The sequence below is a fragment of the Ailuropoda melanoleuca genome, chromosome X, assembly GCF_002007445.2.
Source record: "Ailuropoda melanoleuca isolate Jingjing chromosome X, ASM200744v2, whole genome shotgun sequence".
NCBI lineage: Eukaryota > Metazoa > Chordata > Mammalia > Carnivora > Ursidae > Ailuropoda > Ailuropoda melanoleuca.
In genome coordinates this window covers 15165795-15182770 of record NC_048238.1, presented here as the reverse complement: position 1 = coordinate 15182770, position 16976 = coordinate 15165795, and the positions used below count along the sequence as shown (strand labels likewise).

Sequence of the window (16976 nt, the reverse complement as noted above, 5' to 3'; positions counted from 1 at the left end):
AGAAGGCTTATGTCAGTCAATGGGAAGCAAAGGAGCTCCAATGCCACAAGCCACATGATATGGAGCTAGATTTAGTTTCATTTCTAAAATAAAGAATTGTGTTTTCTACCTCAGTGTCATGAGGCAAATTAAAATCTATTTCACAGGGCTTTAAACTCTACAAAATGGCAAGGTCTCTGAAGTTAGGGATGACATCTCAGTACCATCTATAGTCCCCAGGGCCAATCTCAGTGCCTGATACATGGTTTATTTCAAGAACAAACCGATGTTATTATATAAACCGATATTTACAGAATTCTCACACACATGTGGAGACTTCTAGTTTTGGTAAAGATGGAGTAGCCACACTTCTCGCATGTCCTTCCTCTTGAAACTAAAAATCCCTGTATATAACATACAACCAAGCATAGGAAGACAAGGTGGGAAAGTAGCCGACTGCCTTGGCAGGACTTGGGGAACACCATGGCAGTGAGTTCCCTGGGTTTCCCCTCTGTCTCCTATGTATCCCTGAAAGAGTACTGCAGAAGCCTCCAACCTAGAACTGACAGGAGGCAAATACAAAGTGTCAAGAAAGGTCTGTTCTCACAGCCAAAAGAGCAGGAAAAGGACGGGCTAACAAAAGAAAATCTTTGGGGCGACACTCCAGGCAAACATCAATGGAAAACCTGCACTACCATCCCACTGAGGTTTCAGTAGGGCTGAGCAGGTAGACACTCTTTATTTATAGACACAAGCGCGCGCGCGCGCACACACACACACTCTCCAAGGAAGCAGGCAGCAGGGCTCCAACTCCTTAACTCCCCACTTGGTGCTGTCCCTGTTGGTGGGGTTGAGCAGGGAGCTAATCTTCCATCCCCTGCCTGCCAGAAGCAGGCACAGCTCCCATTCCCTGCCTCGTCATATTGGCAAGTCCAGTCAAGAGCTGATCTTCCATCTCCCTCCAGGCAGAAGCAAGCAACAGTACTCTGGCCCCTCTGCCACAGTGGTGTCTGCAGGATGGAGCAGAAGCAATAAGGCAGTGCAACTCACTGGTCCACTTTCCTCTGGGAAGCTGTTAGCAGGGCCAAATGAAGAGGTAAACATCCACCCCACCCTTCCGCAAGGAGGCAGCGCAAGGAGGCAGCGGGAGTGAGAACAATGGGGGGAGGGGTGTCCAAGCAGGAAGCTGAACACACCTAGCCAGCTGTCAGGCTACCACCCAATAGGGAGGCTGCCTGCTGAACAAAAAAAATAAAAATAAAAAGAGTCCAGAGTGTCGTAATATCCAAACTGACCAGGATACAATAAAAATATATGTATCACTCATCATACCAAGAACTATGAAAGTCACAACTTACAAACAAGAGACATCACCACAGAGATGAATCAGATATTGGAATTATTGGACAAGGATTTTAAAGCAATCTTAATAGAAGTACTTCAACAAGCAATCCAGAAACACCCATGGACAGAGATTTAAAATAGCCCCAACAAAAATGTGCTTCTCAAGCTAAAGGACCAGGCAAGGAGCAGCCTAGCATGAAAGAAAACATTTAGACAATAACCAACCACCCTACTCCAGCCAAATCAAACACTGGTTCCATTCACATCAGTAAGGGCGAAGTGGGGAACATGTCCAAACCCCTGCCAGCGTAGTGCCAGTGAAGGCCACATAAGAAGCCAAACTCCCATTTACATCAGTAATGAGGAGCCCCTTCCCCAGTAGGTATCAGTGGAAGCCGAACGAGGAAACTGAACTACCATCCCCATCTGTGCCCTCTACCTTGCAGAGCACAGTCATAAAAGACCAGATAAAACAGAAGATTAAATAAGATAGAGAGTCTAATGACATAATATCCAAAATGTCCAGGTTTCTACAGAAAATCAGTCATCGTACTAAGAACTAGGAAAACCTCAACATGAATGAGAAAAGACTATCAAGGTGCTAACACAGAGATGGCAGAATTATTTGACAAGAATTTTAAAGTAGCCACCATACAAAGAGAAAGTCTCAAAGGAAATCTTAATTTCATAGAACTTAATGAAAATACATTAAATCAAAATATGTGCAATGGAGCTAAAGCAGTACTAACAGAGAAATTTATAGTACATTAGTACACATTAGAAAGAGGAAAGGTCTCAAATCGATAATCTAAATTCTTACCTTCAGACCAGAAAAAGAAAGAAGCCCAAAACAAGAAGGAAACAAAGATAAAAGCAGAAATCAGTGAAATATCAAACAGAAAAATAATAAAATAATTTAAAATTTTTTAAAATAAAATCAATGAAGCTAAAACTGGTCCTGCTAAAAGATTAATAAAATTTATAAACTTCTAGCAAGACTGATAAAGAGAAGATAAAAATCATCAATATCAGGAACAAAACCGGGGAGAGATCCCTAGAATCCCACCACCATTACCACAAACTTCACACTCCTAAATTTCACAACTTAGAAGGAATAGGCCAATTCTTGGAAAACCACAAACTACCAAACATAACCAAGATGAAATAAGCAATTTAAATAGTTGTATAATTATTAAATAATTGAATTTGTAATTTTGAAGTTCCAATAAAAAAACTTCAGGTTCAGATGAGTTCACTACAGAATTCTACCAAACATTTAACGAAGAATTAACACCAATTTTACACAATCTCTTCCAGAAATCAGAAAAAGAGGAAACACATTTTATGAGGCTAATAGTACAATGATATGAGGCTAATAGTACAATGATATCAAAACCTGACAAAGACAGCACAAAAAACCAGAAAGTATAGACCAGCATCTCTTATGAACTCACATACAAAAAATCCTCAACAATATATTAGCATTTCAAATCCAGTGATGTATAGAAAGAACTGTACACCATGACCAGTTGGATTTATTCTAGATATGCAAGGCTGATTCAACATTTGAAAACCATGTGAACAGGGTAAAGAAGAAAAAGTCATAAGATCATATCAACTGAAACAATAAAAGAATGACAAAATTGAACACCAGTTTACGATTTAAAAAAAAAAAATCTCTGGCAAACTAGAAATAGAAGGTAAGATCCTCAACTTTATAAATATCACCCACAAAACCCTATAGCTAACGTATTTAACGGTGAAAGACCGAATGCTTTTTCCCTAAGATCGGGAACATGAAAAGAATGTCTGCTCTCATCACTATTACTAACCACAGTATTGGAAGTTTTTTTTTTTTAATTTTCAGAAATGTAATTTTATTTCTCTATTAATTTTCAGTATTGATGTGGTTTCATTTTAATGTTATATTAATTTAGTTGTAACTTGGCATTCTTTTTTTTTAAAATTTTTTTATTATATTATGTTAGTCACCATACAGTACATCCCCAGTTTCCGATGTAAAGTTCGATGATTCAAGTTGCGTATAACACCCAGTGAACCATGCAATACGTGCCCTCCTTACTACCCATCACCAGTCTATCCCATTCCCCCACACCCCTCCCAGTATTGGAAGTTCTAATCAGAGTAATAGGTCAAGAAAAAGAAATAAAAAGCATACAGATTGTAAACAAAGGAATAAAACTGATATTTGCAGATGACATGATCGTCTACACAAAAAAATCCCAAGAATACACCAAAACCTGCTAGAACTATTAAGTTTAGCAAGATTGTAGAATACAAGGATCAACACACAAAAATCAATCACACTTTTTTTTTTTGAGATTTTATGTATTTATTTATTTATTTGAGAGAGAGAAAGAGACAGCACGAGCAGGAGGGGGCACAGGAAGAGGGAGAAAGAACCTCAAGCAGACTGCGCTGAGCACAGAGCCCAATGCAGGGCTCGACCCAAGGACCCTGAGATCATGTCCTGAGCCAAAAGCAAGAGTCAGTGGCTTAATGGACTATGCCACCCAGACACCCCAATCAATCACATTTCTATATGTAAACAACAAAGATGGGAGACAGAAGTTAAAAGCAAAATATCATTTATAATTACTCCAAGGAAAGGGTTGCCTGGGTACCTTAGTTCGTTAAGTGTCAGACTTGATTTCAGTTCAGGTCATGACCTTGGCGCCATGGGATTGACCTGCATGGGGCTCTGCGCTCAGCAGGGAGTCTGCATATCCCTCTCCCTCTGCTCCTCCCCCAGGCTTGCTCTCTCTCTCTCTCTCTCTCTCTCTTTCTGACTCTAAAATAAATAAATAAAAATCTTAAAAAAAAAAAAAGTTACTCCAAGGAAATGAAATAGTCCGATATAAACTTAATGAGATATGTACAGGATCTGTATCCTACAAATTACAAAATGTTAATGAAAAAAAACTGAAGAAACCCTAAGTAAATTGAGAAACATACTATACTCATGTATTAGAAAACTCAACAAGATGCCAATTTTCCCCAAATTGATATACAGCTTTAATGTAATTCCTATCAAAAATCCCAGCAAGTGTTTTGTAGATATAGGCAAATTTATTCTAAAATGAAAATGGAAAGGCACATGACCTAGAATTGCTAAAGAAATTTTGAAAAGGCAGAATAAGATGAGAGGAATCACTATAACTGATGTTAAGGCTTACTACAAAGCTACAAAACAGTAATCAAGACAGTATAGTATGATACTGGCAGAGAGATAAATACACAGATCAATAGGACTACACAGATACACCTAACTGATTTTTGCCTGCAAAAGCAATTCAATTGAGGGAGAGACTTTTCTATAAATGGTGGTGCTACAGCAACTGGACTCCATAGCCAAGAAAGAAGAGATGAGACAAGATGAGAAGAGATGAGACAAGAAATGTCTCAACCAAAAATCTCACAACTTACACAAAAATTAATTCAAAATGGATCATGGACTTAAATGTAAGATCATGGATTTACATTTACTTAAATGTAAATCTATGAAACTTTTAGAAAACAAATTAGAAAATCTTTAGGATATAGGACTAGACAAAAAGTTCTTAGACGTAATTACCACCAAAAACACAATCCATAAAAGGAAAAACTGATAAATGACCTTATCAAAACTGAAATAATTTGCTCCGTGGAAGACCTTATTAAGTGATGAAAAACAAGCTACAAGCATATCCAACAAAGGATTTTAACCCAGATATATATATATATATATATATATATATATATATAAACTCCTTAAATAGTAAGGAGTAATATTAAATATTAATAAAATAAAGAATCCAATTAGAAAATGGACAGAAGAAACAGATACCTCACTGAAGAGGATAATACAGATCCCAATTAAGCACATGAAAAGATGCTCAACATTATTAGCCAATAGAAAAATGCAAGTTTAAACTACAATGAGATCATCGACATACCTATTAGAATGGCTAAAATAAAAAACACTGATAATACCAAATGCTGGTGACCATGTAGAGAAACGAGATCACTCATACATTATTGATGGGAATGTAAACCACTCTGGAAAAAGAACATGCCAGTTTCTTATACAACTCAGCAGTTACACTCTTGAGCATTTATTGCAGGGAAATGAAAACTTCTGTTGACAAAAAAACCTGTACACAAATGTCCATACGGCTTTATTTGTAATAGCTAAAACCTGGAAATAACCTAAAGGTCCTTCAACAGGTGAATAAACAGTGGTACTGCCATACTATGGACTACTACTCAGCAGTTAAAAACAAAAACAAAAAACCTATTGGTTCATACAAAAACTTGGATGGGTCTCAAGGGAGTTTTGCTGAGAAAAAAGCCAATCTCAAAAGGTACCACCGTACCATTCCATTTAAATAGTATTCTTGAAACGACAAAATTAAAGAGATGAACAGATTCGTAGTTGCAAAAGAGTTAGGGAGAGGAGAATAGAGGGGTGCAACTGTGGCTTTCAACAGCACAAGGGATCCTTGTCATAAAACTGTTCTGTATCTTGACTGTGGTGGTCACATGAATCTACACGAGTGATAAAAACTACACATATGCATGCGCATGTATGTATATATGAGTGCATGTAAAACTGGTGAAATATGAATAAGGTCAATAGCTTGTATCAATGTCAGTTTTCTGGTTATGATATTCTACTAGTTATGCAAGATGTTACCATTGGGAGTGATTAGTTGAGAGATATATGGAATCTATCATTTCTTACCATTGCATGTAAATCTGTAATTATCTCAAGATAAAAATTTTAACAAAATCAAACAAGCAATATGTGAAAATCAATGTGAAACAGGAAGTGAGCATGGCAGTATCCAAGATTTCAGAGGTTTTGCAGTGCCCCATAGAAACACACATCCCATTAGTAAGTAACTCTGCTTATTCCTCACAAAACAGTTTGTAAGAAGGAAATCTGAAAGACTCTTTAATGAGCCAAGAGACTAGGTTTTACAAATGAGACTGCTTAAACTGTCAGAGCAAGATGCTGTTCATTGGCAGGTTTAACATTTCAGTTGTCCCCATCTTCTCCTTCCTTCCACCCTGTGGGGTGGGTAGAAGCTTCTGATGAAGAGTAGATCAATCAGTTAAAAGAAAAAAAAGCTGCATTTTTTGCACATCTAAGTAGTGGGTGTATCTGTGATCCTGCTATATATAATTAAAGATGCTAATACTAAAACCTTCTGTAATGGAATCACTGCAATTCCATTTCTAAAACTCTGCAGTAGATTCTGCTTAGATTAAGATGTACCAATGAAGAGTTCAAAAGACTAGGAAAGATGAATGCAGCCAGAAACTCTCAGAGGAGGCAAACAGGCAGGTTGCTCTCTTAAAACTTTATTAAATAAAGAACATTTTCTAGACTATATGATGGACTAGGTCTACATTTGCATTTAATAAAGCTGAACATGACAGTAGTCTAATGTGAAATGTTAAACCATTTAGTGTACAAAACTGTTTATGTAGCTGTTGTACAAGAACAAAGTATGAAGCTCAGCATTTTCACCAACCATCTGTGAGTTTTAGAAAAGTCATTTGAATAAACGTTTAGACTTCTTTAGTATAGATTTCCAACACATCAGTTACACGGGTAATACTCAAACCTCTTTAAAGCTTTCTTGCATTCCAAATAAAATCATCAGTATAAACATCAAAAACACTGACCATCCCAAAAGACTGCTTGCCAAACTCATTAACAGAATACGAGTTCTAAAATAATGCTTATTATGTAGGGTTTATTAAGTAAAATAAAGCCAAGAATTATCAGTTACTGTAAAATTCATGTAAGAACATTTAATAGTCCAGCTCTAAGCATTCCTTTTAAGTTTCTCACATTAATGAGTACTGTTTACAGAACTAAAAATCTATCATTCAAGTATTAGTCATTACATTTCAGAAAAAGGACATCATTCCTGATCATTCTATAAAAGAAAAAGATCACAATGAATAGAACCAGTATCCATAATAGGATAAACTGGGTAAAGGGGGGCACTTTGGGGAGGGAAGAGTGTTTCACTTTCACAGTAGGAATTATGTAAATAAACATCATACAGCCCACACCACAAAATCCATGAGAAAGGCTCAAATTTGAACCCTGCATTATTTTAAAATCATGTTCATGAGTTTTTATTGCATCCGTTTGTACTAATACATGACAGATATCTATCACTCTTTCATATACACTGAACCGTTCTTGGGAAATATGGGAGAGAAAAAGTCCTTACTTATGTACCACCTAATGCAACTTTTATTTAGAATGTAAATTCTTCGAGTCAACCATTTTGAATACCAACTATGTTCCTCCATCAATCCCTCCCCTTTCTCCTCTCCTATCCCAGATGCCCCCCACCCAAGAACGCTTTATGTCTGTTAAGCCTCATAACTGACATTGTTGAGTACCACCTCCTCTGGAACAAAAGTACACTCTCCACTGTACCTTCCTTTTGTTTAACAGCTGAGCAGAATCATAATGCTTTCAGGCATGTGTCTAGATCTCTAGGTCATTCATTAAGGCTGCTGCTGGCATGACCGCTGGCTTTGCAGAATGGCTGCTGGTCTACAATGACTACTGCCCAGTAGCTACTTTTATCATTTTTCCCCCAGAGAATTCTGCTTATCATCAGGGAAATCAGAAGGCTATGTGTGCAAGTTAGAGGTGGTGCTTCCTGCCTGCCCTATTAGATCTTGCTATGCACTCTGTTTAGCATGGCTGGCTCATTTCCTTGTTTACTGTAACCGCGGCAGGAAGAATTGTTTGTTTCCAGGAATCACCTTGTCCCTGGGAAGGGACATGGAGGAGAGAGGAAGAGCTGATGAAGAGTCAATGGAGAGGCTTGGCAGACCAGATGTATCATGGTAAGGCTCATTCTCTGGATCCTTCACATGTTCCTTAATGCCCTTGAAGAAGACATAGAATAACTCGATGATGTTCAAAGCAAGAGACACCAAGGACACCACCAGCATGAAGAGAATGAAGATGCTTTTCTCTGTGGGGCGAGAGAGGAGGCAGTCAACCTGATGCGGGCAGGGGTCTCGTTTGCAAGTGTAAACCGCATTCAGGCTGAATCCATAGATGTACCACTGGATCAGCAGGAAGGCCACCTCAAAAACAGACTTGAAGAAGACACTAATGGTATAGCTTCGCAGCAAGCCCCTTCTCATATTCACCTTACAATGTTCTTCAATGCTATACTTGAACTTCTTGATTTCGATTTCATTTTCCTGCAAGTTCACCTCCATGTTGACACCATCGTTTTGAGTGACTCTGAGTTCCTCCCCTCTCTTTTTCAACTATTCTTCCTTGCGTATCATGTAGAATACATGCATTAGGTACAAGAGTGAGGGAACAGACACAAATATGATCTGCAGGACCCAGAAGCGCACACGAGAGATTGGGAAGGACTTATCATAGCAGACATTTTCACAACCAGGCTGCGGAGTATTACAACAAAATGCAAACTGCTCATCATCCCAGGCTGACTCAACCACTGTCCCCAGTAGCAGGATTCGGAAAATGAAAAGGACTGAGAGCCACACCTTCCCTCCAGGGGTGGAGTAAGCTTGAACCTTGTCAAGGAGTTGGCCTAAGGCACTCCAGTCACTCATGTTGCCTGTTCGCTCTTCTTTCGCTTAAAAGAAGTGAAGTAGGCACACCAAGTGATTGCACTCCTTGGAGGATGAAGTAAAATGAAAAAGTAAGTTCAAGCACTCAAAACTTTCTAAAGTTTAAAAGTTGGCTACACCCATTGGTACCTTCCTCACTCTTCTTCCTAATGAAAGACAACTGCTGATACCCAATAAAAGCTTATGTGGATTCATTTTCATACATGGTGAGCAAATACTCTTAAATAAGGGTGTACATATATCAATAATGGGGCAAATTACATAAATGAGGGAACAACTCAGGGACGCCTGGGTGGCTCAGTTGGTTAAGCGTCTGCCTTCGGCTCAGGTCATGATCCCAGGATCCTGGGATCGAGCCCCCCTTCAGGCTCCCTGCTCATCGGGTAGTCTGCTTCTCCCTCTCTCTCTGCCTGCTGCTCCCCCTGCTTGTGTGCTCTCTTTCTCTGTGTCAAATAAATAAATAAAATCTTTAAAAAAAAAAATGAGGGTACAACATAAACACATCTAAAGGTTTCCTTCAATTCCAGAAGAAAGCAATCTCCAAAGATAAAGACTGAAACACAGAAACTGAATTAAAAATTCACATGTAAATATTGACCAATTAATCTTCAAACGTTATTAGGGCCATCATTTCCCAAATAGGAAACAATAGGGGTGCCTGGCTGGCTCAGTCAGTAGAGCGTGCGATTCTTGATCTCAAGGTTGTGAATTCGAGCCCTGTGTTGGGGTGGAGACTACTTTAAAAAGGGGGGAGGGACCAAATATACAATGATATTCATCTGAGCATTATCTATTCAGTGCCTACTAGATACCAGGTACTATACTGGGCACTGGTCCCTATGGGTGAGTAAAACAGAATTCCTGTACTTGAGCAACTCACAATTAACTAGAGGAAACAGATCATTAAAAGTACAATAATTTAGGGGTGACTGGGTGGCTCAGTCAGTTAACTGTCTGACTCTTGATCTCAGCTCAGGTCTTGATCTCAGGGTTGTGAGTTCAAGTTCTGCAATGAACTCTGTGAAGTACTTTAAAAAAAAAAAGTACAGTATTTTATTAAATCTAAGATACAACTGATTATAAGATAAACCATTATGTTACTTACCATTCAGAAAGCAATCAAGGCATCCAGTGTTAAGAGTGCCTCAATTTCAGAAATGTGAGGGGAAATGTACATCTTAGAATCAATGAAAAAAGGTTAAATGAATATAGAATTGCAATTTTTTAAATAAGTGCTAAGAAGTTAAAAAAAAAAAAAAGGCACTGACAGAAATTAACTCAAGGAAACTCAGATCAGTCTGTACAGAGTCAGCCAGGCAAAGAGTCGGTTAGCTATGAGGGAAGCCAGCATTGGCAAAGCTTTGAGGGTGGGAGAACTCACTGCACTCAGGGAGCTCAAAGGCAGGCAAACTGGTTACCAGGTATTAAGTAGAGGTAGCACAGCCCAAGACTGGTGCTGGAGGAAGCTACCTCAGGCATCTGCTTACCCGCAGCAGAGAAACCCAGGAGCAGAAAGCATGATTACACTGTGATGCTGCGGCAAGACTGAAGCTGAGGGAGAAATTACTAATGGCAGTTCAGGAACTCTAGGGGTCAGTAGGAAGGTTGGGGGAAGAGAAAGCATACAAGTGAAGAATGTACAGAGCAGTACAGGGATGAGGGTTCTATGCTAAAATGGGCAGCCAGTGAGTTTTGGTGGTGACAAAAAGTAGAAGAGGATGTCAAGAATTATGGGGGTGATCCTGAGAGTCTCTCCCATAGAGAGGGTAACGGATGACCAGTCCTGGCACTGTGGTCCTGAATGCTGTGGTGAATGAAGGGACATTTTGTAAGGGTAGCTGCCATCCCTGTTACCACAAAGTTGCAAGATCAGGACTCCTCCCCACCCCCAAAAAAGAGAGGTGCTATGGTTCCCTCCTTATCTGGAAATTGCTTCAGGATCCAGCCAACAGAGGCCTCAACTTAAATACTTATTTACTGAATGTGAACCACTATCTCAGGTGAAATGTGAACACATGGAAGTTTTATTAAGACTAAAATATTAATACACTATGTCCATTCGTGTGGGCTTCTTCTAGGAAACTGTTGTATCACCAGTCTTTTGGGGATTTTGGGGGGGGGAGTAGGTTTCAGGAGGAGCAACACAGATACCGACCACTAATCTGTTCAGGGTTGGTGGGAGCTGGCATGGGGCACAACCCATCATAACTGTGCCCCTACTGAAGACCTGCTCTTCTTTCTCCATTTCCTCCCAACAGCCCTATTTCTTTATAAGAAATGTCTATAAGCAAAAGCCTAAGCAAAGGTTTCTGCCTCTAATTCAAATCATGCTAGACAAATGGATCTTCGGTTTTTTTTTTAAGATTTTAAGTAATCTCTACACCCTACATGGTGCTCAAACATACAACCCTGAGATCAAGAGTTGCATGCTCCAAGAACTGAGCCAGCCAGGCGCCCTGAAGCTTACTTTAAGACAAACCACAACTAATTGATTATTACGTGGCAAAAAATAATAATTTTCAATCAAATCCTTTCAGTACAGGGGCACCTGGGTGGCACAGCGGTTAAGCGTCTGCCTTCGGCTCAGGGCGTGATCCCGGCATTCTGGGATTGAGCCCCACATCAGGCTCCTCTGCTATGAGCCTGCTTCTTCCTCTCCCACTCCTCCTGCTTGTGTTCCCTCTCTCGCTGGCTGTCTCTCTCTCTGTCAAATAAATAAATAAAATCTTTAAAAAAAAAAATCCTTTCAATACAGCATGAACTCATCATTTCTAAAAACAAACTTTATTTAGTATGTTAGGATAAAAGCCATAATAGTTAATATTTTACTTCTCCCTTCTGAAAAACTTCTAATTCCCAAAGACAGATACTCATTTTAAACAATTCAGAAAATTAAAAGAGAAAAATATTTCTTAAACATGAGTTTGCCAACTAATAATCAATCTTAAATACCATTTAGCTGATTAGTTTCTTGGTTTGTAACAGCTATTCCTCACAGTAGATTCAGTGAGAAAACTAAACCTTAAAATGAAACCTAAAAACAGAGGGTAAGGTTAATGCAATTTACAATGTCTGAACTGCCCAAGGTTGGTTACAACTGCTCTCCAAGGATAAGAACTGAAGTTTCCCAGAATGCAATTTTTTAGCAAGTAATCAAATTACAAGACTTTGAAGTATACACTATACTTTTTCAGTTGCTTAAATAACACATTTTAGCCAAATTGTCCTTTATCATGCAGATTCTGAAAGTAATCCTATTAGGCTAAAGTCACCAAGATCTACAGTTTATAATTAATACATTCTTCAAGGTTAATTGAAAATAAACCACTGGTGGCATAAGAGTTAGGCATTTATTCTCATTAGTTTTTCAAATTTAAACAGTGCTTAGTCTCCAGAGATTTCAAAATGCCTCAGAAAATTGAGTTACTTTTTCATAAACAAGTAGGGTAAAGTAATAACAAGTGAAGGTTAAAGACAATAATCCCCGAAACTACTTTAGCACCGATTCTAAAAGGAATCTGATAAAAAACAGTGGGAGGGGATCAATAATTCCAGTTAATTGAGGGTAAAGTTATTAGCAATTTTCTAGAACTGCAAGAAGCTCAAGTTTTTCAAATATTTTGTTCTGAGAAAGTTCTTGCTAAGCACTTTGAAGATATAGAGAGCGGAGATTCAAAGGGATGAAAATAACTAAGAATGAGTCATCTCAGCTAAGCAAATCGTTCATAGAGAAGTTAAAAGTCTCTTGCTGAACAATTATTTTTAAACTGGACAAGGTATTTCCAATTTTAAAACATAAACATAAAGCATCAGGTTTCAGCCCCAACATATAAAGTGCTTGAATATTGTCCCTCCTGTCCTTACAGCAAAGAAAAAAAAAAAAAAAAAACCACTGAAAATCAACTTTCCTTAGGCTTATCAGAGAATTAAGGACATAAGACAAACCGAACTCCTGAAATCTGGAGAGACAGGCAAACAGAGAGCATCACACCCAAGAAGAGCTTACCTGGAGTAGAAGGCACTAGAGCAATACCCTAGGGAGATAACTTAAATGGTAATCCTGACAAAGGCTTGCAAGTAAGAACTCCTAGCGACCAAGTCTTAGGAGGGCCCTCCACACTCTCTTGGCTTTACCTCCAGGACTTCACCAGGTTTTGAACATGAAGATCCAAGAATGATCTCCTCCCTTTTTGGGTAAGAGTTAGGGGGGAAAAAAAAAAAGTAACAATTTTGAAATATGCCCAGAGTAAAGATCCAATAAAAATCTTCTCCTTTTGGAGGAAGAAGGGGAACATAAACATTCTGAAAAACACCCAGGGAAAAAGTAACAGTTTTGAAATAAGCCTTTGAAACAAAGGCCAACACTCAAAGGGAAAATTTATCAGAGCCTTATATGTTGTCCTGGGAGAGGGGAAATTAGCCAGCTATAGCCCCTCTTGCCTTCTTGCTTCACCTAAAAAGAAGGGGAGAAAAAAGGCTAAAAAATACTTCTGAAGGTTGCAGGCCAGGGCTCAGGCCCACAGAAAGATTTAAGATTTGGTTGTAAGATTATAAAATACTTCCTCTTCCCCATACTCGACCACCAGGTCACAAGGTTCTGGTACAGTAACTGGATTTCAGTGGTAAGAGTTGCAAGAAGCAGACTATTTAAACTATTTAAAAAGAAGTTCTTAGGGAAACACAAAGACAATGGGGGAGAAAAATAAACAAAAAGACACTGGAGGAAACTGAAGCCTCTGGCACCTACATGTACAACAAACATTTAAAAGCCCAGCCTCAAGCCAAATTAACCTAAAACATTACACTAAAAACCTATTTACCTCAGTTCCTATTACCTGATATACCCTATCTGGGTTTATTTTGGGTTTTATTAAAGATTTTATTTATTTACTTGTCAGAGAGAGAAAGAGCACAAGCAGAGGGAGCAGCAGAGAGACGGAGAAGGAGAAGCAGACCCAGGCGCCCCCTATCCGGGTTTTAAAAAACATTAAAAGGCATGCTAAAAGGCAAGACAAGGGGCGCCTGGGTGGCACAGCGGTTAGGCGTCTGCCTTCGGCTCAGGGCGTGATCCCGGCGTTATGGGATCGAGCCCCACATCAGGCTCCTCTGCTATGAGCCTGCTTCTTCCTCTCCCACTCCCCCTGCTTGTGTTCCCTCTCTCGCTGGCTGTCTCTATCTCTGTCAAATAAATAAATAAAATCTTTTTTAAAAAAAGGCAAGACAAAAGGCAGTCTGAGGAGACAAAGCAAGACTTCAGAACAAGACTCAGATATGGCACAGATTTGGGGATTATCAGGAATAATTTCAGATAGGGAATTTAAAATAACTGTAAGTACTATGTTAAGAGCTTTAATGGAAAAAGTAGACAACATGCAAGTACAGACTGGTAATGTAAGCATACACAATCTGAAGAATTAAAAGAAGTACTACAAGTAAAGAACACTACAACAAAATGAATGCTTCTAATGGACTTAGCAACAGAATGGATATGGCCAAGGAAAGAATTAGTGAATTTAAAAATATTTCAACAGAAACTTCCCAAACTAAATGCAAAGAGAGGGGCACCTGGGTGGCTCAGTCGGTTAAGCGTCTGCCTTCGACTCCGGTCATTATCCCAGGGTCCTGGGATCCAGTCCCACATCAGGCTCCCTGCTCGTAGGGGAGCCTGCTTCTCCCTCTCCTCACCCCTGCCCCCTGCCCCTCACCAACTCGTGGTCTCTTTCTCTCTAGCTATCTCTCTTTCTCAAATAAATAAATAAAATCTTTTAAAAATATGCAAAGAGAAAAAAGAAATTTTATAAAGTAGAACACAGTATCTAAGAACTACAGAACAATTACAAAAGGTATAACTGGATTACCAGAAGGAAAAAAATGAGACAAAGGAAAAGAAATATTTGAAGGAATAATGGCCAAAAACCTTCCAAAATTAATGACACCAAACCACACAACAAAAAAGCTCAGAGCAAATCAAGCAAGATAAATATCCAAAAAACTACACCTAAATGACATCATACTCAAACTACATAAAACCAAACATAAAATCATGATATCAACCAGGGGAAAAGATATCTTACCTACAGAGAACAAGGACAGGAAATACATCCAACTTTTTTCAGAAGCCATGAAGTAAAATATTTAAAGTGTTGGGGGGAAAACCCACCAACCCACAAAGTATTCAGGGAAATTATCCTTCAAAAGTGAAGGAGAAATACTTTTTCAGATAAACAAAAACTGAGGGAATTTTTTTTAACAGTAGACCAGGCTAGAAAGAACTGTTTTAAAAAGTTCTTTAGGGAAGGAAAATTAAACAGGCCAGAAAGTCAGATCTACACCAAATAAGAGCACTGGAGAAGGAATAAATGAAGGCAAAATAAAATCTCTTTTTTCTATTCTTAATTAATAGATAAACATTCAAAGTAACAAGAATAACAATGTATTCACTGATTATAGCATATGGATAAGTAAAATAAATGACAGCAATGTTACAAGGGAGATGGGAAGGAGGAATTGGGAAAATTCTAGTTTAAGGTACACACAGTGCCTAAGAAGCAGAATACATTTATCCAATGGTGGATTTAGCTAAGTTGTAAATGTATGCAGTAAACTCCAGAGCAATGACTAAAAATCTTCTTTAAAAAAGTATAATGGACATACTAAGACATGACAGAAAACAGAATCATATAAAATGGTCAATTAAAATCAAAAGGAAGAAAAAGAGGGGAACATTTTTGTTTAAATTTAAAAAAAAAAGAAGGGAGGACTCGCTGGCTTATGACCCCTTGATATCAGGGTCATGAGTCGAAGCCCCACGTTGGGTGCAGAGATTAGCCCCCCAAAAAAATCAATAAAAAGAAAAAAGGGGGGGCACCTGGATGGCTCAATTGGTTGAGCATCCACCTCTTGATTTGGGCCCAGATAATGCTCTCAGGATCCTGGGATTGAGCCCCACATCATGTTGGGCTCCGCCCTCTGCAGCGACCCTGTTTGAGATTCTCTTTCTCCCTCTCCCTCTGCCCCTCCCTCCTCACATGCTCTCTCTCAAATAAATAATCTTTTTAAAAAAGTGTAATGGGGCGCCTGGGTGGCTCAGTTGGTTAAGCGTCTGCCTTAGGCTCACGTCATAATCCCAGGGTCCTGGCATCTAGCCCCGTGTCCAGCTCTCTGCTCAGTGGGGAGCCTGCTTCTTCCTCTCCCTCTGCCAGCCACTCCCCTTGCTTGTGCTCTCTCTCTCTCTCTGTCAAATGAATAAATAAGATCTTTTAAATAAATACATAAATAATAAAAAATAATTTAAAAAAAGTAACAAATAGAAAAGTTACAAAAGTAAAAAAAAGGTTCATATTAACCCAACTATATTAATAATCACATTAAAATCATTACAAATGCGAATGGCTTTAAAAAAAAAAAAGAGTGCGCATGTGGGCAAGCAGGGGGCAGAGAGTGGCAGACAGTGAGGGAGAGAGAGAATCTTATGCAGGTTCCACACCCAACATGGAGCCCAACGCAGGGTTCGATCCCACAACCCCAAGATCATGACCTGAGCAGAAATCAAGTGCCTGCTGCTTAACTGAGTCACCCAGATGCCTCTGTGAGAATGGATTTTTAAAACCACTTTAAATAAAAAGACACAGGAATGCAAAAGCAAAGGAATGCAAAAAGGTATACCACATTAACACTAATCTAAAGAAAGCTGGAGTAGCAATATCAATTTTAGACAAAGCAGATTTCAGAACCAAGACAATCATCAGGAATAAAGAGAGACATTACAAAATAATACATTCTTCAAGAAGACCTAACAATCCTTAATATGCAGGCACCAAACAAAAGAGCACCAAAATACATGAGATAAATATAGATAGAGCTGCAAGGAGAAATAGAAAAATCCAACATTATAGTTGGAGACTTCAACACCCACCACTTTCAGTCATTGACACATCCCAAAGAAAGAAAGAGAGAGAGAGAGAGAAAGAAAGAAAGAAAGAAAGAAAGAAAGAAAGAAA

General features: G+C 38.8%; 1 protein-coding gene and 1 pseudogene across 3 annotated transcripts in view; both read right to left on the bottom strand.

The window, feature by feature from the left end:
* The window catches only part of CDKL5 (cyclin dependent kinase like 5), a 208506-nt gene that overhangs the window by 84481 nt on the left and 107049 nt on the right, over window positions 1–16976 (bottom strand). The gene's annotated exons all lie outside the window — the stretch shown is intronic.
* Window positions 6684–11556, bottom strand: LOC105241822 (annotated as a pseudogene).